Source organism: Gopherus flavomarginatus, unplaced genomic scaffold (genome assembly GCF_025201925.1).
Source record: "Gopherus flavomarginatus isolate rGopFla2 unplaced genomic scaffold, rGopFla2.mat.asm mat_scaffold_34_arrow_ctg1, whole genome shotgun sequence".
Taxonomy (NCBI): domain Eukaryota; kingdom Metazoa; phylum Chordata; order Testudines; family Testudinidae; genus Gopherus; species Gopherus flavomarginatus.
In genome coordinates, this window is record NW_026115061.1 from 4205894 (window position 1) to 4216251 (window position 10358).

The 10358-nt window shown below is 48.0% G+C and overlaps 1 non-coding gene across 1 annotated transcript; it reads left to right on the forward strand.

Annotated features, from left to right (window-relative positions):
* Positions 1 to 9966: 9966 nt before the first annotated feature.
* On the forward strand, positions 9967 to 10038 carry TRNAE-UUC (transfer RNA glutamic acid (anticodon UUC)). The gene has a single exon. It is a non-coding gene; the product is annotated as a tRNA-Glu (tRNA).
* Positions 10039 to 10358: the final 320 nt, after the last annotated feature.

Consider the following 10358-nt stretch of genomic DNA (forward strand, 5'->3'; position numbering starts at 1 on the left):
TGCTTTTAGCAATCAGAATAATTTAGTGTCACCTTATTTTTGTCTGCCCCAGTACAAAAGAAGAGGCTTTTGTGGCTTTCCTGACTCAGAGAATGAAAATGAATGTGTGTCGGGCCACACTGCTGTGGATCGTTGTCGAGCGGAACCCATTGTTGGCACTGGTAGTGTAGACACAGCCTCAGACTCGGTGCTGGGGAGGGGAAGTATTGCCTCTAGAGTCACCCAGGGGTGATGTGGGCTCGAGCGGGTTCTGTGTTGTGTTGTTAAAAAGGATCCCCAAGATATTGAACCCTGGGCCATGTTGCTGCTGACTCCAGTTGGCAGAAGGGTCACAGAAAGAAGCAGGGGGAGGGGAGGAGCACCAATTAATATATGCAATTATTCAGTGAGGCAGAGGCCCGGCAGGAAGGAACTACCTGTGCAAGCACCCTTGGCAGAGAGGGGGATCTGTGATGTCCTCGGCACTGGCGATACAGCCCAGGGATGGGACAATAAATGGAGCGGGGAAGATTTGTGAGCTGGGAACTCCTCTCCCTGGATAGTTCCCCTGCAGGCCTGTTTCAGTGTCTCTCTTTGCTCTTTCCCTGTGTAACCCAGTGGTTCTCAAACTTTTTGAACTGGTGACCCCTTGCACAAAGCAAGGTGCTGAGTGCGACCCCTCCCCATCAATTCAAAACACATTTTTTCATATTTAACATTATTTTAAATGCTTAATTTATAACCCAATTCTTTAAAATGAATTTAACTTTTCTCACCACTTTTAAATTAAGCCTAGAACACACTTTGATTGAATTATTGTTATAAGCAGAAAAGGGATTTTAAAATAGTTACTGTTCAGTACTGGGGGTGTGAATACATTTGTCAATATCACTTTTCACAGCAGACTTTGCTCCATTGCCACCCTCATTTCTGCTGCCTGCAGAGCTGGGCGGTTTGTGACCTCCCACATAATAACCTCACCCCCCCATGAGGGACTGTAATCCCCAGTCTGAGAACTCCTGGGCTGCCCCCTTCCCGCTCTGGCTGGGACACTTGACCCCTGTCCCATTCCCAGGGGGCTCGTGCTCTCCTGGATCTGGATCGGCTGCTCCTGAGTGGAGCCAGAGCCAAGGGGGATGTCAGTGGGGCCAGCAGTGCTGGGAGCCACAGACACGGTGGGCAGAGATGAGCTGAGGAGGGGCCGCTTGTGGAGAGTCACTTTCCTGCCCGCCCCCAGTGCTCGCCCCCCCCCACTTCCCCGATCCCCTGGGGCCTGCCTTAATTCAGACAGTCCCTTTCCCATCATATCCCCAGCACATCAGTGATTGCGATAGCAGGGAGCAGGTTTTCTCTGAGGCACTGAGCTTTGCCAGGGGGTTGGTGGCTCCTTTCTTTCCTCACCCTGGAGTAAACTCAACTTTTTATTCCATCCTTGATGTTTCATGGAATAACAACAGCAACATGAAGAAAGAGGTGGGCACCGCGGGTCTCAGGGGAAGGGCAGAGAGGTGCAAGCGGTGGGCTGGGCTGGGCTGGGCAGGGGAGGTGCAGAGAGCTGTGGGTGGTGGGCAGTGCAGGTCAGGGGAGGGGAAGAGAGGTGCGAGTAGTAGGCAGAGCAGGGCTCAGGTGAGGGGCAGAGAGGAGTGGGTGGCAGGCAGGATGGGTGCACAGGAGGGGCAGAGAGGTGTGGGTGGTGAGCAGGACAGGGGACAAAGAGGTGTGGGTGGTGGGCAGAGCAGGTGTCAGGGAAGGGGCAGAGAGGTGTGGGTGGCAGGCAGGATGGGTGTCACAGGAGGGGCAGAGAAGTGTGGGTGGTGGACAGGACAGGGGACAAAGAGGTGTAGATGGTGGGTGGAGCAGGTCTCAGGGGAGGGGCAGAGAGGTGTGGGTGGTGAGTAGGACAGGGGACAAAGAGGTTTGGGTGGTGGGCAGAGCAGGTGTCAGGGGAGGGGCAAAGAGGTGTGGGTGGCAGGCAGGACGGGTGTCATGGGAGGGGCAGAGAGGTGCGAGTAGTGGACAGTGCAGGTCTCAGGGGAGAGGCAGAGAGGCGTGAGTGGCAGGCAGAATGGGTGTCACAGGAGGGGCAGAGAGGTGGGGGTGGTGGGCAGGACAGGGGACAAAGAGGTGTGGATGATGGGTGGAGCAGGTCTCAGGGGAGGGACAGAGGGGTGTGGGTGGTGGGCAGGACAAGGGACAAAGTGGTGCGGGTGGTGGGCAGACCTTGGGGCAGAGGGTGTAGAGGCACGAGCAGCAGGCAAGGAGGCCTCAGGGGAAGAGAGGAGCAAGCAAGAGGCGGACTAGCTTCTAGGGAGCTTCCAGCGCTCACGTCCAGCCTCCCCACATGCAAGAGTCATGGGCCACCTTTTCTCTGGGTATTCACTAACCAAGCCCCTTCAACAGCCTTGTGGCTGGGAGAAGCCCTCCTGTTCACACAGCGCTATCTGCATCAGGATTCAGTTGATATAACTGCATTGCTCGGGGTGTGTGTGAATTTTTTACACCCCTGTGTAATGTAGTGACACCCACCAAATTTTGTAGCGTAGACCTGTCCAAAGAATCACTCACACAAACCTTGGGAGTAAAACATTACCGCTCCTCTGCTTTACAGAATCCAAACACAAGCAAAGCTTCTCTGGCCCCTATGGGGGTTGGCAGACAGTCAAGTTTGGGCAGACAGGCTGCTTTAAATAACAGCAGGCACCATGGCTTAGCTGGTTAAAGCACCTGCTCAGTAAACAGGAGATCCTGAGTTCAACTCACAGTAGTGCCTTGTTGACTGGTTGTTAGGGCACCTGGAATTGGCTACTGTCAGAAGATAAGATTCAGAGCTAGATGTGCCTTTGGTCTAGCCCAGTGTGGTTTTTCTTATTGTTTAAATAACACTCACAGGCACTGGTAATAGAGCTACTGAAAGTTTGGGAGTTAGGAGCGGGTAGGTCAGTGGTCCAGTCCCCACACAGATGACCCCCTCCCTCTGGGAAAGGGGCAGGTCTGAGCTCTCACCCAAATGCTCATTGTGGCTGCCAGAATCTGTGAGCAGCTTGTTTAGTTTACGACAAAGGTTGAGTCCTGCTTTGTGCATCGTGTGTGAGAATGAAAATCCTAAATTGCATTTTGAAATAACGAATGCAGCAGGACGTGTTATTGTCCCTGCCCCAAAGCAGACAGACCAATGGAGAAATACCGTCAAGTCCAAGGTAATACTCCACTGCCATTTTACCTTTTTTGCTTGTTAAACTCCTTCTTATCTGCCCCGCCCAGGCTGTCCTCTGCCTCAGCTGCTGCTCCAGGCCTGCTCTAGAGTCAAACATGCAGGGCACTCAGGGCAACAGAGGCTGGGACAGGGCAGCAGCCTGGGTTGGTCTGGGAAGGTGCTGGGAGTTCTGGTTCCCTGAGAACTGGTCCGGCTCCCTTCTCAACAGCAAACAAATCAATTCCACGTCCCCTCCCCAGAAAAATCAGCCTAGAGCCAAGGGCAGCAGGGGATGGTTTCCCTCTAGTTCCCACCAAGGCAGGAGAGAACCCAGAGTGTTTCTAGCAGAGCTTATGGAACTGATGTGGGGAAACCAGCCTTTAATAACAGGCAGTTCCAGTTTAAGCTAAGTGTTTTTAACAATTTCTACAACATTAAAAAACCCTTCAATCGTAGTGTCACCATCCATAAAATTGCTTCAGCCTTATAGGTTCCCAAGTGCACAACTAAACATCTCTTCAAATCCAAGGGAGTGGAGATCAGTCAATGTTCAGAGTCATCCCACATAAAAGAACCATGTTGTGGTACATACTGGCCCCATCATGTGGCCATTGCTTTTCCCTCCTCTCTGTTAAAAGTTGTAGTATTTTGCACAGAAACTTTCTTCCCTCAGGAGAGACCTGGGAACCAGGGCTGCCAGCCAGCCAAACACATTTAAGAGGAGGCGTAATCTGTCAAAAAGTGATCTCCTTCCTTCAGTTCAGTGACACCCTGAAATGTTACTTATCAGGGCAGAACCGGAGGATTGAAAGCAGCTACAACAAATGCCTGTGTAGCTAACAAGAATGAACACAAACACTCCCTTGTATCTGAAGAGATGTTTAGTTTTACCCTTGGTAAACTACAAGACTAAAGGGAAAGGTGATGGTGGTGCCAGATATAAAGAGTGAAACACGAGACAATCATCATAGTTATGCCCATAGTGACTGCAAATTATTTCTAAATTCTTATTATCATCGATGTATTATTTTCTCTGGAGTCTAGTCAATGACTATATCTTGACCAAGAAATTTGGGTCTTGATAAAATAATCGACTACCCCGGTTAAGGCAATTGACTTGATAACCACTCAGCTCAAGTACTAACAACAGTGGCTGCTTTTAGTCATAGCTTTTAATCAGGGCAATAAATTGATACGAACTCCTGTAAAATCATTTCCCAGCCGAGTCCTTCACCCACATTCCTTAGGGCATTGGGCCACCATGTGAACATTTCATTTCCCTCCTTAGTTTCACACAGAGACACAATTTCCTTTGCACAGATCCATGAACAGCAAAGCCTCCCTGTGTCTCTTGTCTGAGCCAGGGCATTCAATTCCAGTGAACCCTTCTCTTCTGCAATGGCAATGGTGAGACAGAGGGGACTTGGCCACCTTCACCTCTGACAGTGAGATATTGGCTCAGCTTTTTCTTTACACTGCTGTTGTCAGTCCATGAAACATCAAGGATGGAATGCAATGCTTAATTCATGCATCAACCCCCTGAAACATTTCAGTGCCCCAGAGAAATCCTGCCCCCAGCTATTGGAATGATATGGTGGAGATTCGAATAGGAAAGGGACTGTCTGAATTGTCAGTGTGGGGAATGAACAACTGTCATGGTAGAAACCCCCACTCTGAACCTTAGCATCCAAAAGATGGGGTACCAGCATGAATTCCTCTAAGCTTAATTACCAGCTTAGAACTTGTAGCGCTGCCACCAACCAGGAATTCCAGTGCCTGGTACACTCTGGTCCCTCCAAAACCTTGCCCGGGGACCCCCAAGTCCCAGACCCTCTGGATCTTAACACAAGGAAAGTAAACCCTTTCCCCCCGTTGCGTCTCCCAGTTTTCCCCTCCCTGGGTTACCCTGGAAGATCACTGTGATTCAAACTCCTTGAATCTTAAACAGAGAGGAAAATGCACCTTCCCCCCTCCTTCTCTCTCCCTCTCCCAGACTCTCCCTGAGAGAGAAAGTAATCCTAACACAGAGAGAAAGTTAACCTTTCTCTCCCCCTTCCTTCCTTTCTCCCCACCAATTCCCTGGTGGATCCAGACCCCGTCCCCTGGGGTCTCACACCAGAATAAAAAAAATAATCAGGTTCTTAAACAAGAAAAGCTTTTAATTAAAGAAAGAAAAATTCTTTGTAAATCTCAGTAAAAATTATCTTTGTAAATTTAAGATGGAATATGTTACAGGGTCTTTCAGCTATAGACACTGGGAATACCCTCCCAGCCTAAGTATACAAGTACAAATTAAAATCCTTTCAGCAAAATACAAATTTGAACTTCTTCCAGCCAAATACACATTTGCAAATAAAGAAAACAACCATAAGCCTAACTCGCCTCATCTACCTAGTACTTACTATTCTGGACATATAAGAGACTGTATCAGAGAGATTGGAGAGAAACCTGGTTGCACGTCTGGTCACTTTCAGAACCCAGAGAGAACAAGAATCAAACACTAACAGCACACACAAAAACTTCCCTCCCTCAAGATTTGAAAGTATCCTGTCCCCTGATTGGTCCTTTGGTCAGGTGACAGCCAGGCTCACTGAACTTGTTAACCCTTTACAGGCAAAAGAGACATGAAGTACTTCTGTTCTATTAACCCTTAACTATCTGTTTATGACAACAACAATCTATAGCAATGTCGTTAGCCACAAACACACTCTCATCGTGCTCCAGCTGGAAAGAAAATGGGTAGAAACTCTTGCTTTTCACCATGGACACACTTACACTAATGCACAGCCGTGAGTGCACTGGGGGAGTTGGTCTGAGACATTTGAAGTGACAGGTTTGTGAGAACAGAATCATTGTGTAGTGAAGCAGCTGTATATTGAGTAGTTGTGGCTGAGTGCCTAAGGTAATGGGCTAAAAAGCCCTTGGTGTCTCCCCCTGCAGGTTCAGATCCTGCTGACTATGGGACACATTAGTGTGTTGTCAGTGCTGTTGTCTTAGTGCCTGAACAGGATCTAGTCTCACTCTGAGGCTGTTTACACTTAAAATACTGCTATAGCACTGTGGAGAAGACAGTTGCTACAATGAGAAGAGGAGTTTTCTATCCCTCTAATAGCTATGTTGACGAAACAATCTTTACTTTCACTTAGCACTATCTAACCGTGGCTTAGATCAGCTTAATTATACTGGTCCTGGGGTTTTTCACACCCTGAAAGACGTACTTGTTAGAGGGTTTATCCCATCACCGTCCCATTCCCTGGTGCTTCTCGCGTGACCAGAGAGCAGCAATGCATGAAGCTCAAAGGTGCAAACAATTCAATGTTTATTGGGGTAAACTTCCAGCAAGCAATGATTCCAGTTTCCTTCCTCAGTATCCCCCTTCCCAGCTCTGACACTACAGAGGCTTGCCTGTGTCCCTGTTCCCCTTCCCTGTCCCTATTCCCCCCCTTAGCAAAACATAATTTCAATTCCCCTACCCCTACCGCTACCCCCATTCCCATTCCCATTCCCCGCTTACTTCTTGATTGACTGTAGACTATATAGTAAAACTGGAGTTCTGTTTAGCTCTATATTAACCAATCATTTTATTGAAATGTAACTAACCAATCCTAACATACTGTAACATGATTATCTAACCAATTATACCCCACCTCCTTAATTGGTTTACATCCAACAATTTAATTATACAGCAGACAGAAACGGTTACAGAACCAGACAGAGATTATACAGACAACAATAGGAAGAAGGGGACTACAGTGACAGAACAACAAAGAAATGAGGATTTCACACCCCAACTGTTGGTAAGTGAGTTGTCCCCAGACAGGATGCTGTCATGGTAGAGGTTGTGGGTGCTGGTTGCTTAACTGTCTGTCCCCCAGGGCAGGATTTTGAGGTTCACCATTACTCTCTCAGAATGCCAGCACCCATCTTTTGTTCACTTAAAATGTGAGCAGGGAGATTACAACACCATAGAACTCATGAAGCTCCAGGAAATGTGTAACTTTAGATCTGGGTGAGTGTGTCTAAAAATCAGCTGTGCTGTAGAAGGTATCTAGGAGTGGAAAGAGATGTGCCATCTCGATCTCCCTAAAGAGTTCATCAACTATTAATGAAAATTAGGGTTGACAAGTCATATTCTTTGTAGTATCAGGATGGTGGACTGGTCTAAAGTGCTAGTTATGAGACTCTTTTTTTCTAATCCCTTGGGTGTTCTGGTCTCTGCATGGAGACGTGGTTTCAAATCCCACTCTTGATATTACCATTAATTCTATCCGGAGAAAATGGCCTCACTTCAATCTCCTTTGGAACAATAGAACACCATTTGCTTAGCTTTTCTATTCCAGTAGTTGTGAGAGAAGTTCCAAACCAGGGGGAAACAGTGCCTGTTCTCTTGACCCATCAATTTTTTATCTTCCTTCATTCCAAGCCATTTTCTCAAATACATCCGTATTTCCCACACTTTTATGAAACTTTAGGGTCATCACTTAATTGCCACACAACTGTACTTATTAAGTGAAGTGAAACACAACATTTTTTGGATATTCTTGCAGAAGAGTTTTGCTTTCTGACCTGGAATTGAACAGGGGCTACCCGAGGGGGACAATTCTACTCCATTTTCTTGACTCATCTGAAAAACATAAGTTTGTGGTGCCCTCTGTTTCCCTGTTCTTCAAACACCTGTCGGGGATGGGCTAGGGAGACTTCGTCCTGACTCTCAGGGTCCCTCCCTGCCCTGCCTTTCTATATGATTCTGTTGTGTGGGTTTGTGCTGTGTCGTTGTTCCACGCTGAGCTGTTTTGCACAGTGTCACTTTGCACTCTGATGCATTGTTTCGTGTTGTATGGTTTTTGAACTGGCTTGTGTTGCGTTGGTTTGAGCTGAGCTCTTTTGCAGTGCGTCATTTTGCCCTATGGGGTGTTCATTTTCATGGTGCTGAATTGTCGGGCTTTGCACTCTTAAGTATTGTCAGTTTACGCTGTGGAATGTCATTTCACGCTGAATTGTTAGATGTTAGATTGTGATGTTTCCACTTTTGTTGTTGTTTATATTATATTGAGATGGCATCGAATTATAGAGCTGTACGGCTGCAAAGGACCTGGAGAGGTCATGAAATCCAACCCTCTCTGCTGAAGCAGGGCCAAGCAGAGACGATGCATTGGGAGCCATGTGGGGTCAAGTGCCCACAGCAGTCGGCCCAGGCAGGGAGCAGAAGGAGAGAACCAGAGCCAGAGCAGGTTGTCTATGGGACCAAGTATATGTAGAGTATCCTTGACAGAGGTTTGTTCAACCTGTTCTTAAAAATCTCCGAGGACAGTGACTCCACAGACACCCTTGTGAGCCTATTCCAGAGCTTAACTACCCTCAGAGTTAGAAAGCTGTTCCCAGCATCTAACGTGAATCTCCCTGGCTGCAGATTAAGCCCATTGCTTCTTGTCCTACTGTCAGTGGACATGGAGAACAATTGATCATCGTCCTATTAATAATGACCAAACTTTTCTCTTTGCAGACATCCGTAAAATGGTTCATTATCCCCTCTTCTTGCCTGAGGTAGAATGGAAGAGGAGAAAATACTCTCTTAACAGAGGATGCAAATGTCAGTTTGTTCTCTCTTCATGGTTTACTGAAGCTCAGAGAGAGGAAGAAACATGACCTGCCAAAGAGCATAGAGAGTTTGTTTCATTTTGATCTGTGACTATTAGCAGAAGAGTGACACCTAAGGGCTGTCGCTACCACCCTCCATGGGGCTTGGATTTATGATGGTGGAATTAAAAGCATCATGCTCTACCAATAGAGCTAGCTAGATTTAAAGTCAGTCAACTGCCCAGTCGCAGTGTAGAAGGAGCCTGAGGGTGTTTATTTGTGAACTGAGGTTCTCTCTCTGACATTTGCTTTCTTTCTTGGTTTGTTATGTCTCCAGCTAGCAAACCAGAGCTGTCACAAGGCTGGTTAGATGCTGCTTTCTAGCCCAGAGAGCTGGGGTTGATTTAGCATGCTGCCGCCATCAGCTGGTCAGAATAACCGGGGTGGGAGGGTGGAATTTAGGATTCTCCCACCAAGGGGAGGTTCTGTTGGACTCATCTACTGGGGGAGAGTCTGAGTTTGAGTTCCCCATGTGCCACACACACATTTTCACAGGGCATCAGGTCCCCTGGGGAAAAACTCAAAAGAAGCCCAGGCTCAGGTGTGTCAGAGAAGGGAATCACTGTTTGCCTTAAGAGGTGGGTGAGGGAAACCTGCAGGTGCTTAGATCCCTCCAGCGCCTGATAGAGCCATTTGTGGGGAAGGTCTGGGGAAGCTGAGGAGGACAAGGAGACGGGAAAGGGGCTTGCAGCTGTTGTGCAATCACCATGCTCCCAGCAGAAGGGTCCGGGGGGCTCAGCACTCGGAACTCACAAGATGGCAAAGCTCAGAGCCCCATAACACAGAGTGAGAATGTGATCAGCTCACATCAAGGGGTAGCAACACCCCTGCCTTAGTCTCTATGCCAGAGCTCCTATCAGCTCAGTCCTTCCCACAAGAGTCGGCTGCTGACAGAGTTGCGATGGGGTAAATGAAGGCAGAGGGGGATTGTTCCTCATGGGTTTTTTTTGTGTGGCTCTCTGGTCCTGCTGGAGGAAGCATCATTTGAGTTTGTTTCAGTGACTTGGGTTGGGCTCAGATTGTGCCCCTGAGCACAGGGATTCCTGCACTCTGCTCCTATCCCCTCAGGGAGTGGACAATGGAGCGGTTTCAGAAAGTGGATAGAAAGTAGCCGAAGAAAGTGTAGCATAAGTGCGAAGAAAAACTATGCTATCAGCTCCCTGGTGGTCTAGTGGTTAGGATTTGGCAGTTTCACTGCCAAGGCCTGGGTTCAATTCCCAGTCAGGGAAAAGAGGCTTTAAACCAAAAAAGCTTCAGTTACTCTTCACTTGCAATGTAAACAAATCTGTGGTTTTTTCCTGATTCCCTCATCTTCCCAGTGTCTCCATGGCAGGGCTGGCTCCAGGCACTAGAGCAGCAAGCAGGTACCTGGGACGGCCAATGGAATCGGGAGGCTTATGCGGCAGTTGGTCCCTCTCAGTCCCTCTCGAAGGGAAAGACTTGCTGCCAAAAGTGGCAGAGGTAGAGCTGCCGCTGATTGCAGCTTTTTTATATTTTTTTCCGCTTGGGGTGGCAAAAACACTGGAACTGGCCCTGCTCCATGGAAGAC